Here is a 14,918-nt window from a genome sequence, read left to right as displayed (position 1 = left end):
TTTAGTAGTTACAGCTTAGTGGGCTTATATCAGAGAAACTTTCGTCCCTGTTTTTCTGAAAATGTGATTATTCCTTTATTTTGACATCAACCACTGTGAAAAATCTGTAAACATAATTGCATTTGTAAGAAAGAGTGTCTCCTTCTGTAATGTTCTCTGGTGTTAATACATCTAGCACAGTTCTATTTTTATTCATTCTTCTCTAGAACTCTCATGCTTCCCTAAAATGAAAATGTGTATTTTCTTTAAATCTGAAGATTCTCAGCCTTTATCTCTTTAAATATTGCTGGTCTTCCTTTCACTTTGTTCTCTCCCAGAATTCCTGTTTCAAGGACCCAACCTCCGTCCCCTCCATGCCTCTCAGCTGCTGTGTCTTTTTCTTTCTGTGCCATATTCTCTTTCAGGTCCTCAGATCCATCTTCCTGTTCACCAGTCCTTCAGCCGTGCTTCATCTGTGTTTTACTCTGCCACTGAGTTATTTTTCAATGACTGTGCTTTTCACCTAAAGAACTTCTGTGGTCCTCTTTTCCACACTGATTAATGCTTTGAGTATGGTTTTTATTTATTCTCTTGTGTCTTTCATACTTTGAAATCTTTTCATTTCTTTGTTCTTTTCAGAAGAATGCATGCTTTGCAGTTTTGAAGGTGCTGATTCCGTTTATTGCATTTGTTGACTCTCCCTCATGGTGGTTCATTTTCTTGGCGGTGGGTTTATAATTCTGATTGTCAGCTCATCTTTAATGACGTTGTTTTTTCTGTGGGAGCCCCATGACCTCTGGGCTGTGAAGTTTCCCTACAGCAATAATGTCACATTTTCTTCTGCTAAAAATACAAGACTTTAATGGTCTTGAACAGTTATTTTAATTTCTCCACTGGAATTCCCACACCAGACTGGTTGTACAAATTTGGATTGCACATCTGTGTGTGTGCAACCTGGCATTTCAATTTTTCGAGGATGACTTTCTATCCCCTCTGCCCCAAACAGTAAAGTTTCTTCCAGAATTCTTGAGTTCTTGAGTTTCTGTTTAGAGTAAGGAATGGCTCTACGAAGCTATAGACTTTATGCACCAGCCTCAGTTTCTGCTCCTCCTTTACTGTGGTCCAGTGCCCCATCCTCATCCTTACAGGGGCGAGACCCCAGACTCTGCCCCAAAGGTCTCTCTGTTTGTCAGCCTCCTCATTTGACCCTTGGAGAGCTCACTGTTTTCTTTTTTGTCTGAGGTAAGCTAAGTGTCAAATTTTTTTAGGTCTACCTTATGAAACATAGAGTGCCCATTTTACAGAAAGCAAAACTAAGTGTCTAAGTGGTTAGAACCCTCATCTAAGGTTGCTGAGTTAGTTCTGTGCCCTTCAGGGTCCAGCTCTGACCCATCGGGCTCTGTACGTACCCTTTTCCCTCTCGCCCCTGTGTCTCACTGTCTCATTCATCTCTCCCTGATGCCCAGTGTCAGAGGCAGGAATTGTGAGTGCCATGGAGCAAGGGTGGATGTGGGCCACTGCCGCACTGGACCCAGACACAGGTCAGAATGTGCACGGAGACTCTGCACAGCTCTCCAAGGGTGGCCCCCCAGCAGCACCAGTGTCTCTGGGGGCTAATTGGAAATGCAAGTTCATGGACCCCACTCAGAGCTTCTAGATCAGAATCTACAATTTAAAAAATCCTATGTGATTCCATGATTTGCATCACAGTGAAGTTGGAGAATAATTGGCCTAGAAGTAATCTATAATTTCTATGTTGAGAACCTGAGAACCTGGTTGTGGGATTTAGTGACAGGCCTGTCTGGAAGAGGAATTCGAGGCTCTCACTTCTCTCTTTGAAGAGCCACCTCTCATTCACATGAAAGGTTTTCCCTTTGAGGGACCCACATGCCAAATGTTAATCAACCTCCGTCTGTTTCCAGGCTTAAGACTCTGGCCAGTCCCCTAAACTAAGCATTCCTGAGACCTCTGTCCCTGCAAAGGCAGCTTGTTCCTTGTTCTTCCCAGATTTCCACTGTCAGCAGAGAACTTCTGAGGAGGTCCTGATAAGGGAGCCCTCTGTGGCCTTCCTGGGTTGAGGTTTTCTTGTGACTCCAGGGTCAGGCAGAGAGGGGCCCCACATTAGTCAACTGGGGTTGCTCTTGCAAATGCCCAGACTGGGCAGCTTAAATGATAGAAGTGTATTTTCTTGAAGTCCAGGAGGCTGGAAGTCCAAGATCACAGTGCCAGCAGGGTTGGTTTCTCCTGAGGCTTCTTTCCTCTGTTCAGATGGCTGTTTTCTCCCTGTGCCCTCACGTGGCCATCCCTCACATTAGTCTGTGACCTCATTTTCTTTTCTGATTAGGATGCCAGTCATGTTGGATTTGGGCCTGCCCTAATGGCCAAATTTTCACATAACCACCAGGCCCTATCTTCAAATCCAGTCACCTTCTGACACTATCCTAGGGGGCTAGGGCTTCAACATAGGAATTTGGGGGGAAAGAATTCAGCCCATAACACACCCTACTTTCCATGGAGGGAGGGTTTGAAAAGTCATTTTTCCTCTACTCACAGTGTGCCACAGTGGCCATTCTCTCTGATGCGTCACCTGCTATGTTCTGCCAAGCCTGGTAGGTGGGAGAGGAGGTGGGTGAGGGAAGTGGAGAAGACAGAAAAATGTATAAAGATGTAAATATGTTTTCCTTTTAGTCAAAGCCAGCATTTTTCTCTGAGAAAGTCCCTGGTCATCCCAACTTCTGCTCTGGTCTGTGTTTGCAGCTGCTGCTGCCACAAGAACAAGACCTTCTCTTTAGCTCAGGGCAAGCTTCAGTCCAGTTTCTTTTTTGTTGTTTTTAAGCTAGAATGCTTATTTTGACCCCATATGCAGTCCACCAGCTGGAATTCAAACGCTTCTGAAAAAATGTTTCAAAGACATACGTTTCCAAAATCCGCTGTCTGTAAGTCCCCTGCAAGGACCTGTTACTGCTTTTGAAATTCCTAAATCCATTATGTTCTCAATCTTGCCTAAATGAGGGGGTTGGGGAGGTTTATTTTTGAAAGGATTTTGAAGTCTTCAAGTGTACCCTCGGCTAATTAAAAATATGAGAGAGATCTCATTTGTAGTTCCTGAATGCTCTAATAACTATCAAGTGCTTTTATCAAGGATTTTGTCCTTGTTCCTGCTCATTCCCTGTACAGATTGAGCATCACAAATCCCAGAATCCAAAGTCTGAAATGCTCTAAAATCAGAAACGTCTGAAGCACCAACCTGACACTAAAAGGAATGCTCACTGGAACATGTCAGGTCTCAAATTTTTAGACTTGGCATGCTGAACTGGTAAGTCTAATGTAACTATTTCAAAATCCAAAATATCCAAAATTCAAAAACACTTCTGGTCCCAAGCACTTCAGATAAGAGAGTCTCAATCCCTGTTTTTATTAGGATTCATTGTTACAATAGACAGTTGCCCGGAGAGATTTAAAGGGACTGAGATTAAGCCTGCAGCAAATTAAGACAGACACAGACACACTGGGCCGAGTGGGGTTCATAAAATGTGTGAATGCGTAACTGTACCCTGAGAGGAAAAAAACTGGACTGGTCTCCAAGATGAGGGAAACACCTTTGTTACTCGAGCCTCCAATTTGCCATCCGAGCCTCTCCGAGCACTACTCTCCCAGCAGGTGGAAGCCAGAGGAGGTGAAGGCCCAGCCCCACCTTGCCCTAAGATGTGCCTTACAAGAATGTGCAAAGTGGCCACACCAACCTTTCACAGACAGCACCACCTTGTCAGGGACGTTCACCCACAAAAGGAGGCACATACTCTCAGTTGCCCCACTTTGGTTCTGTCTCTAAAATAAATGTAGAATTTGATTAGACATGCACAGGAAAAGAGGGAAATATAATCAAATCATGTCAGACTTAATACGTGGTACATAAAGTTGATGGGAGCCCATTGTTTTAGACTGGGCACCTGCTCTCGGCCCAATAGGCCAGACCAAACCAGAACGGAGTCCCTTGTGCTAGGTGCCACATAATCAAACCAAACCTAGAAATGAAGATTCTGAAAAATTCATAGTAACCAAGCAAAAGGAGCCCAGTCAACCTGAGCCAGCGTAATAAGGAAGTACCCTCAGCTTTACCACATAAGGAAAGCAGCTTTGAAACACCAAACCCATTTTTTGTAACCCATTTCTGCTTTCTTCAGTCTTTTCTGCCTATAAAGCTCAACCCCTCCTCTCAGTTCATTAGAGCACCCATTTTTTAGATGGAATACTGCCCATTTCATGAATCACTAAGAAAAACTAATTAGATCTTTGAAACTCAGTTTGTTGAAACATTGTTCTTTGACACAACAAGTAGGCAGAGAACAAGGGTGGGCTGGTGTCAGGGCACACCCCAGAGATGCAAGAGGAGAGCTCCCCACTCACTCCTCCCCAGTAGGCTTCCTTGTTTATACGTGGGGAGGCACCAGCTGCCATTTTTCTTCTTTCACCCCTGCATTCAGTGAGGCTGCTGACTGCTGTGGTCCCAGATAGCTTTACAATTAAAATGAGACACTTGAGGAATTATCTTCTGGTCTTTCCTCATGAAATCCTAACTTTTGATTCTCACAGAATCAAACAGAAATTGAGAGTCTAGGGATTCCCTTCTCCTTTGTCATTGGAGAGACTGAGGCTCTAGCCTAATCAAGGGTCTCTGATTCAAAACTAAATATTCTGGACATACTTGGAGGCCAGTGGAATTAGATAATGATTATTTCCCCAACATTGATGTACTACCATGAATTTTGAAAGGGACAGAGGGTCTCCAGGGAGAAAGGAACTACACAGATGAGCCATTCTCCCCATCCATTGAGGCCTGAAACTATAAAAGTATGGGTGGTAGACCAGGATGCCCCACCCAAGATTGAGTTGCCAGAAGGGAAAAGAAGTTTCTGAGAGGTAAATCACCTTACACATGAGGACCCTTTCATGGTCACTAGGGGTGGCATCTTATTATCAGCTTACATTAGATCCCATCTTGACACAACACATGTGGCAGCATGTGTGAACTCAGAGGGGGAATATGTATGTCTTTTGGTAAAAAAAAAAAAAAAAAAAAAAAAAAAAAGTAGCAGTAGTCTTTCAGGGCTCAGGCACATTGTCCTTGAGATGCCCCCTTAATGATGAATCCAAGGTATCCCCACACCTGAGGGTCAGACAGCATTGACTGAGGCCCCCCCTGCACAGTGGGAATACAGGGAAGCCCAAGGGTCCTTGGGGAGAAGACAAAACAGGTGTCCTTGTATTTTTATCAGAAGCAGAGTTGTGCAGCAATTTATGTCACTACAGCCGCCAGAGAGTTTCCCATGCTACCATCTGTAAGCCAGTTTCTGAGTCTGACCTCCAGGGGCAAGCCTAAGTCTCCAGTACCACCCCAGACAAGCTGTGAGAACACCCTGGCCTGACACCAAGTCAAGGGTGTGCTCCCTTTTGAAATTCCTGGGAACGTCTATGGAGAGAAGTCCCAGGGCAATGCTAGAACACTTGCTATGAAGGGGGGGCTGGGGGTGTGCCATTGTCAAGGAATCCAGTGTTTATGGGATACAGTATAAACGTGGCTGCCTTTGCCCTCTCTAGATGATAAAGTGTGAGACTGAATCGGTTATGTAGACATTGTTTCTACCAGGCCACACTTTGTTACTCTTCTGTCCTGTGTGATATGGCCCTGGGCATGCAGATGCCTGTGTTTAGGCAATGAACATTGAGCCTATTATATTAAGGTTGTCTATTGTATTAATAACCATCTAATATGGCTATTAATGGGGAGGCCTGAAAGGCCAGGTGGTTACATGAGAATTCTTCTAAAGGGGATAGGGTAGGTGGGCATTCCTGACATCAATAATAGGGAAAAAGAGTTTATCAGAAAGGAAATAGGAACTTCCTTTTTCCACTAAGGCAGACAGATAAGGGACCTCTCACATCTTACTCTGCTTTCTGGATGTGGGAGGGTTGATCACTAAATGTGGGATTCTGGCTGGAGAGCTCTGAGACAACCACCAAGAAGTTGAGCTACATCAGTCAACTTTACGCCACTCTTTCTATTGTTTTTTTTACATTATCTCCAACTCCTGCAAAGCCTTGTGTAAATGTCATGGGCTTGCCTTGGTTTTGCTGCTAGGGAAGGGGCATCTTTCTTCGCTTAAGCCTGAGTTGTTCAGGACATGCAGTCCTCCCAAGGATGGGAAGTAGGGACAGTCACACAGAAACCCCAAGGCAAAGGTGAATCTTGGCACAGGGACATGATTCTCCCTCTGCAGCCAACCTTGGGGAGGAACTCTGTCTGACCTTAAGGAAGCCTCAATCCTCTTATAGCCAAGACTGGATCTGATAAGTGACAGATAATGGAAAGAACTGAAGCCTCCATTAGCAGATAGGGGAAGCAGGGTCCTTGAGCTTGCTATTCAAACTGACAACAGCATGTGCCAACTTAGCCATCCCCAGAAGCTGGATGCTGATAACAGCTCTAGAAGATGCAGTTCATCCATTTAGCAACATGTGAAATGCAGCCAAGCATGTTTCCTGGACAATCCTTTGTTTAATTTTGTTAATAAAATATTCTAGGGACTCCTGTGGAGAGTGTTGGCTTGGGAATTTGGGAAATAAATAGTGAAGATAAATATTTCAACAGAATTTCTCAGAGGCATCAAAGAAATGTAACTGAGCCCAGGAACTGAACATTTGCTTTGACTGTATCCCTGTCCACAAGAGATTTGTCACAGGGAGCCTGGCACATGGATCAATAGGAGAAGCTGAATGTAAGTCCATGGATCATACGGTGTGTGCTCTTTTTTTTTTTTTTTTTTTGGCTTATTCCACTCAGTATAGTTCATTCTTGTTGCCAAGTCATAATCCACTGTATGTACATACCACAGATTGTTTATCCATTAATCTACTGATAGGCATTTAGATTGTTTCCAGTTTGGGCTCCTGCAAATAAAGCTACTGTGAACATTGATGTGTGAATATATGCTTTGTATGAATATATGCTTTCACTTACCCTAAATAAATATACAGGAGTGGAATGGATGAATTATGTTACAGGCATACATTTAACTTTTTCAGGAGCCTACCAAATCATTTTCAAATGTGTAGAAGAGTTCCAGTTTCTCCACATTTCTACCAACACTTGTTATGTTGTTGTCTTTTTTGTTTTAGTCACTCAAATAGCTGTGCAGTGGTATCTCTTTGTGTGGGTTTCTTTTACATTTTCCTAAAATGTTAAGCATAATTCCATGTGTTTATTTGCATCTTTATGCCTTTTGTGGTGAGATGTCTGTTCACATCTTTTGCACATTTAGTTGTTTTTCCTTAGTATTGTGTTTTGAGAGCTCTTTACATATTTAGGGTATAAGTCTTTTTTCAGATATTTTATTTGCAAATATTTTCTCCCAGATTGTGGTCTGTCTTCATTCCATCAACAATGAAGAGCAGAAGTTGTAATTTAATGCAGTTCAATGTACCCATTTTATTTTTATTTTATGGATTGAGCTTTTGGTATAGTACCTTGAAAAAAATCTTGGACTTACTCAAGATCATGAAGATTTTCATATCCATTTTCTACTAGAAGATTTATAGCTTCTGATTTCACATTTAAGTCTATGACTCATTTGAGTTAAGCTTTTGTATATGATACAAGATATAAATTAAAATTTCATTTTATTTTGCATGGATATGTTCATTGTTAGTCTTTTGTTGAAAAAACTTATCCTTTCTCCACTGAAGTGCTTCTGCACTTTATTTTTCTTCATGGTTTCATAATGGTCTTTATTGGGAAAAGTTAGTGTAAAAACATTCAAATTTATAAAATTTAAATAACATAGTAAATTATGCCTTGTAGTTATAGTAATCACTATAGTTTTCACAAATAAGGTAAAGTCTAAATTATTGCCTCAGCAAACACTATTTTGTCAGGGTTTTCTGCTGCAAGCCCAAGGCAGCAAACATTCCAATTATTAGAAGTGAGCCTGATGATGAATTTGCATTTGAAGCTGGAAGAAAGGGGAGGGTGTGTGCTGATTATGGCATCACAACACTCTAGTCTGCAAAAAAGCAACTTTATTAATGTCCTGCAGCAGCGTACATTAGTAACTGTAACCATGCATTAAAATTCTCATTTCATATCATAAAGAGAGTAATCAGTTTTCTTCATGATACATTTAAGTTTTACCGAGTTTGTTCCTCTAAAGGCCTTTCTGAGAAGATTCCTTCTCCACAGACTGCTTCCTAAGCTGGCTAGGTTGCTTACCGAAGGTCATCTTTGGTCATTTAAAAGCAGTCAGGCTGTCTGGACTGCACCCTCTTAACTGAGGTTGAGCCAAATTCCCTTCTCAAACCCTAACACCACCACCACTAAGAGAATGGGCATCTGGGCTTGGTCAGAGCATTACTAACAACTTTATGTGGGATTCTCTTTGGTTATGGAATTTTTACTTTTATTTAAGCAGATAAAAAAAATATAGCTAAATGCATTCTAAAATGCATTCTAAAAGCATTTTTAATCAACTTAAACACAAGTATGTCCTTGGAAAATTCACCACCTGGACTGGTTCACAGTCTGCACATTTCCCCGTGGAATCTAACATCAGTGTTGTATTTATCAAATTCATGTGAGTGACGAACAGTGACTGATCTTCAGGAGCCCCAAGGGGTGGGGGCAGCTGACCTGGGCAGACCTAGATGCTGTCCATGGCTTTGAACTCGCTGAGGGCCTGCACCGGGTTCACATGCTTCTTCTGAGATGCCTGTTTAATCTTGGTCTGTGTCTCATCCTGTTTCTCTCTCTTCACCAAGGGCTTTTTCTCTGCTGCCTTCATCTTCTATGACCCAGCAGGAAGGCTGAGGGAAGCCAAACCCTGAGACTTTTGGTATTTGGTAGAGGCGTCATAAGATGCCTTCACTGTCTGGACCACAGCATTCATCAAGTTCTTGGCTGCCTGGATCAGGGACATGGCGCTGTCCACCCCAGAGACAACGAGCTCCCCACTGAGATTCTGTACTTTGGCCTTGACCTTGCAGCAGATACTGAGCTGGTGGCAATAGAGGGCGATGCATTGCACATAGGCCAGCAGGTCCTGCTTGCAGGCCAAGTTGGGGCAGTGGTCTGCGGGTGTGGCCAAGCTTCTCCATCCTGGATCCTGTCTCAGCAATTTTCTTGGCAGCACTGATGACATCTGATGTATTTTTGAGTGGTCCTTTACCTTAGGTAAAGTCAGACATCTCTGTCATAATCATGCACATCTGCTTGGCCAGCACAATGATGTCATTGCCACTATTGTCCCATTTGGACACTTCGGCATCCAGCTTGTTCTTTTCTTCCTGGAAGCTGGCCACCTGTTCTGCAGTCTTCACTTCCTGCTCCTGGGGAAGCTGAGCCATGATCACCCAGGCACTCTGGCCAGCTATCAGCTGATCATCTTCTGTCTGGACGCTCGTCCTACTTCTGACATTGAAATCTTCAGTCTCAAAGCCAGAGTCATCCAACTCCTCAGGGGTCCTTATCATCAGCACTGCTTTCCTGATGTCCCAGATGCCATCCTATACCAGGCAGGAGGCATCGATAAACTCATTCTCATCCATGGGCTGGGCAGGGTCCGAGCTAAGAGCTTCCACGGCTGCTTCTACTTACTCAGTAAAACGTGGCATGACTGTGTTAGAGAGCAGCTTAGTGGCTTCCAGAACCTTCTCTGTGTAGACTCCTGGCTCATAGTAGTCCATCTCTGAGGTGACTATGTGAACGACCTGGGCTGCCCAGCCTGGAATTGCACCAGCTGTGCTGTCCAGGCCATCTACATCCTTCTCTTGGAGAGCAATGACACATTTGTTCACATCTTCCAAAATGTGATTCTCTGAGACAGCCAAGAAGTCATCAGTGGAAGTTATGTAATCAATGGCATCTGTGAGAACAGGGACTTGTTTTTCCCATTGTTCTTTAAAAAGATCCATGTTCTCTTGGGCCAGTTTACTCTGTGGTTTTGCTGCTAAAGCCAATGCAGTGTTGATAACCTGAGGACCGAGGGCTTCTAACTGGCTTGCAGACATTCGAACAAGCTTTACACCTTCTTCATTATTGGAGATGGAACAGGCGAAGTTGGCAACCTCAATCAATTTATTGGCATGTCCACCAAAAACTTGGGCATACTCCTTAACTTCTTTCTCATTTCCATTCTTTGCAGCTTCAATCAATACCAAAAGTGGAACACTGGTTTCCAGAAAATAATCTGAAACATGGTCCATGACAGCTTTGTGGAGCTGTCTACACAAGTCCCTGGTCTTCTTGGTCATTTTACCTATTGCAGAACTGAGTCCATCACTTCTTTCTTTACGCCCAGCATTTTCCATGTACTCCAAAAGCAGGTCCTGCAGGGCCTGGCAAACAGCATTACATTCTGCCACAATTCACTCACAACAATCATCACGAGTGCAGGATGAGTCGGCCATCAAGGCAGCTCCACTAATGATGCTTTCCAGGCGCTCCTCCAGGGAAGGCCTAAAGCGCTCCTGACTGAAGCTCAAGGGGACTACAATGATATGTTTTTCAAAGTTATTGAGTGCATATGCCAGTTCTCCTCCTCCCTGCTGGTGCTGGGAAGCATCATCTGAGGCGGTGGCCTGGGCTGCATTGGAAATGCCCGTGACCGCCTGCTGCAGTTGCCTGTATATCAGGTCCCTGTTGGCCTTATAGGCTGTGACATCAGGGTGCTGTAGGCATGCCTGGGATGCTGTATAGAGGATCGGAATGTTCTTCTGCAGGATTCTTCCAGCTGCAGCCATCTGATCACGATGGCAAACATCTTTCAGTTCCTGTTGCCCTTTGGCTGCCATAATGTTCAGCTTATCCACTTCAGGTTTAGGGCTTTTTACTATATTCCTAAGTCTTGTTCATTGCCAGCATTCCTCAACTTCGAAATACCATCTTCCACAACTTTGAGCTGAACAAGTAATTTGTAGACATCTGCCATGTCAGCCAAAATCAGCAACTGGGTAACAGCACAGAGCAAAGCTCGAGCTGCCCGAACCATGTTGCCTTGCTTCACAGAAGAGCAGGGATCATCTCTGAACTCTCCCACAGCAGTCTTCATCAAATCCCCTTGTTTTCGAACATCTTCTACAGCAGCCACAAGCTCCTCCTTGAGAAACTGGTTCTTCTTCACAATTTTATCCCCCTTGTCTAAGAAATTCTCAGTTGCTTGTTCAACAGATGCAGCCAAAACCTGGGCCTTCTTGGAAAAACCTGTCTTCTTACTAGAGGGCCCCTTACTATTGATGTTTACCAGGGTTGTAACCTGTGTAACAAGGTACTCCAACAGTCTCTCAACTGCCAGAGTCCTGATCTCTAGACCTTTGGGGTCCCACTTGACGTTTACATTGCCTGCATGAACAGCAGTCATTTCTGCGGCGAGTAGGGCAAGCGCTGCATTCCAGAGGCCCCAAGCTGACAGCTGCTGCTTTGTCTCCCTCCCGCTTCTGCACTTTTCTTGGAAATCAATATCCCATGTAAGTGCGCCTGTTTCTTGACTCTTTATTTTGTTCCATTGATCTTCTTATCTATCTTAATGCCAATACTACATTATCTTGATTACTGTAGCTTTATAGTAAGTCCTTAAATCAGGCATCATTGGTCTTCCAACTTTGATCTTTTTTTTTTTAAGTTGTTTTGGCTACTCTAGGTCTTTTAAATTTTATTCTAGGTGTTTTGAATTTTAGAGTTAACTTACATTTTTTCTTAAAAAATAACCTGACATTTTTATTGGGATCCTATGGACTCTATTGATTTAGGGAGAATTACATCGTAACAATGTTGCATCTTCTAACTCATGAACAACATATCGCTCTCAATTTATTTAGGTTTAATTTAAGTTTTCTCAACAACACATTTTGTTGTTCGTATAAGCAGAGGTCTTTCACATGTTTTATCAGATTTATCTCTAAGTATTTAATATTTTGTGCTATTATAAATAATACGGTTACTAATATTAGTTTTTGGGGTGTTGTTGCTGTAGTATATTAAAATAAAATTGATTTTTGTATTTCATTTTGTGTCTTGCAACCTTGCTAAATGCACTTGTTAGTCCCAGTAGCTTTTTTGTAGGTTCCATCAGATTTTCTACACAGGCAATCATGTTGTCTCCAGGTATGCTGAGCTTGAGCCTGGGCCAGGCTGCAGTCAGCAGAAGGGCATCACTGCCTGCAAGGAGGGACTGAGAAGAAGAGAGAGCACAGAGCACAGAAGCCAGAGCCTTCCCAGGGACCGCTAGAAAACCCAAAGCTAGGGGTCATCTGAGAAGAGAGACATCTGGCAAAAAACAAACTCTAGAAGAAAACAAATCCAAACTGGAAAGGAAGAAGAGCCAGGATTATTTTGGGATTATTTCCCAAGGCGTAGTGCGAACAACAGGCAGTTCTCCAGGGGTTAGCTCCTCCACTGCACCACAACATTCTCAGATTTAGGAGCGTGTCCTCTAGCCCTGTAGATCTCTCGGTTGTTTCTGCTTTTGTTTCTGCTTTGGTGGCTAGCAACTGAAAACAACCGTGGCTCATGAAAGCAAAAAGTTTTGAATTGGAAGACTATGAGAGATTGAAATAATAGAAATAGAAAGACCAGACTTCCAAACCGACGGGCCTCAGGATAGTTCAGGGATATGGAGAAACTGAATTGATGATGGCCTGTGCCTTCGGGGTGCAGTCACTGGGACGAATGGAAGCCCAGGGCAATTGCACTTCCAGTTTCTCCTCTCAGACAAAAATTCCGAGGAGGGAACAGTGGATTGACCTGGCTTGGGTCAAATCCTCACTCACTGGTCAGCAAAGATGGGAGCACATTAGGACAACTTGGTTGACAGCCCCTTGAAAGCTACCCTATAGAGAAAGGGCCTCCAGGACAAAACTGGGGAACCCTTACCAGAAGATGAGGTGGATGCCAGGCAGGCAGAAGCAAAAACAAACACCAAAGTGAAAAACACAAACAATTAAGAATGTTTTTGATCACTCAAGCAGTAGAAAAATCTCCAAAAGTAGGTACAAGTGACCTTTATATCTTATTCAACACTTCTTCATTACCCTTTGCCCCAGTGAAACTGGCTTTTTCCAGTGCAGGAAGCAGCAGGCCCACAGGTCTGCAGGAGCTTTTCTGCACCACTACTCCCCATGCCTCCCCATGAGACTTTTGTGAGACTGGCACCTTCTGGTCACTCCCAGTCAGCAGTCTCAGATGCCATCCCCTGCACTGCCTGTCTCCTCCCACAGGCCATCCTGGCTGCCCGCTACAGTATGCCAGAGAGTAGCTGGGCCACTCATTCCTGCAGAGAAGCTAGGGTGATCTCCTCACCTGTAAACCCCAGTCCCCAGCCGAGGCCCTGGCATCACACCGATGCCCAGGGAACTCTGAGAAGAGAAGGTGGGCAGGGCCACTCCCAGGACACAAAGTAGGTGCTTTGCATACACTTTTACTCACTTGTACCACATTTCAGACCTGCTACCTCATTTGAAAATAACCAGCCTCTAAAACTCATTTCTGAAATATTACCTTCTAGTCATTGATCAAATTCTGGCTTCCAGAGCAGCCAATATGGCCCTGTGCCTGGGATATAAATGCATCAAGGCAGCCGGGGAATGGAATATGCCACAGACCAGGGTCAAGGATGTGACCTCCAATGTCTGCCTTGCAGCTGTTCACTCTGTGGCCAGACGCTCCCTGAGGCTCCACTTCTCCAAGGACAGGCAGAGAGGCTGCCACCCCGCGTCTCTGTAGCAGGCGGGCAGAGGTCCTAGAGCCAGCTACTCCCAGGTGTAAATCATGACCTGCCTCCTACTATCTTTGGAACCTGAATAATTAATTTAGCCCCAAACTCCACTAATCATGAGGAGCTCCTGGTCAACTCTTAGAAATTACAGATATTTTAACTCCAGAAACGTTGATTCAGGACATCTGGAAAGAAGCTCAGAAATCTGTATTTCAAAAGCTTCAGGGTGATTCTGCTGACTAGCCAGGCTGAGGAGCCACTTCCTCAGTTGCTCTGAGCCTGTTTCCTCATCTGTATAATGGGAATAGAAACAGTGTTTTCTTCAAAGGATTTTTAAGAGGGCTCATGAGATAATGTGTGCACATTTCTCGGCAGGCACAATTGGCCACTCCTGTAGGTGGTTGGTCAGTGGTGGCTGGGTCAGCAGGGACACCTGAGACCTGGCCTACAAGGCACTTCATCCAGCCCTGGACAGAGTGATGAACATGGCAGTGCTTTCCGGGCCCCAGGGAGACCATGGACCAGAACAAGGGAGACAGACAGCACACAGGACACCAAAGATACATTTCTGTTTGCCATTCTCGTTCTCTGGGTCTGCCACTAAACCCTACCTGGGCAGTCACTGTGAGGGCAGCCAGAGTGCAACAGCCCCAGGACACAGCCTGGCTGTTGAGGACAGGCAGGGCTCGAGAGGCAGAGAGAGACCACATTCTGAGTGGGGAGAGGCCAGATGCTGACGTAGGAAGAGATGAAGAGGCACCTGGTGGGAGGCAGGAGCTGTGTGGGAGAATTCACTGGGCGCTGGGGTGTCCAGGTAATGGGGAAGGTGCAGGTTCAGTAGGCGTTACATCTTGACAGCAAGACAAATAAACATGGCTCTCCATTCCACTGTCATCCCCACTGAGCAGGTCAAGCTCTGAAGAGGGGGTGGGGCCGCTATGGGATCATTTCAGTCCACGAGTAGCACAGCAGGGATGATTCAGAGGAAAAAGACTCAGGACAAGTTCCCAGCTCTGCCAGGAACCCTCAGCTTCCTGGAAAAGCTAAAACACTATGTCCCTGGTCCTTAATGAGTGTCTATCAGGAGGGAGGGGTACAAACCTAGGATATGGACTGAAAATTTGGTAGGGTTTCAAATAATTGAGAAGAATAAAGATTTCTAGATTTCTTGAAGAGGAA

General features: G+C 44.4%; 1 pseudogene; it reads right to left on the bottom strand.

The window, feature by feature from the left end:
- Positions 1-8,449: 8,449 nt before the first annotated feature.
- LOC100402161 (catenin alpha-1 pseudogene) lies at positions 8,450-11,387 on the bottom strand (annotated as a pseudogene).
- Positions 11,388-14,918: the final 3,531 nt, after the last annotated feature.

Source organism: Callithrix jacchus, chromosome 12 (assembly GCF_049354715.1).
Source record: "Callithrix jacchus isolate 240 chromosome 12, calJac240_pri, whole genome shotgun sequence".
Classification (NCBI taxonomy): Eukaryota; Metazoa; Chordata; class Mammalia; order Primates; family Cebidae; genus Callithrix; species Callithrix jacchus.
The sequence above is the reverse complement of the archived record's forward strand: the minus strand, read 5'-3'. Positions and strand labels throughout refer to the sequence as shown.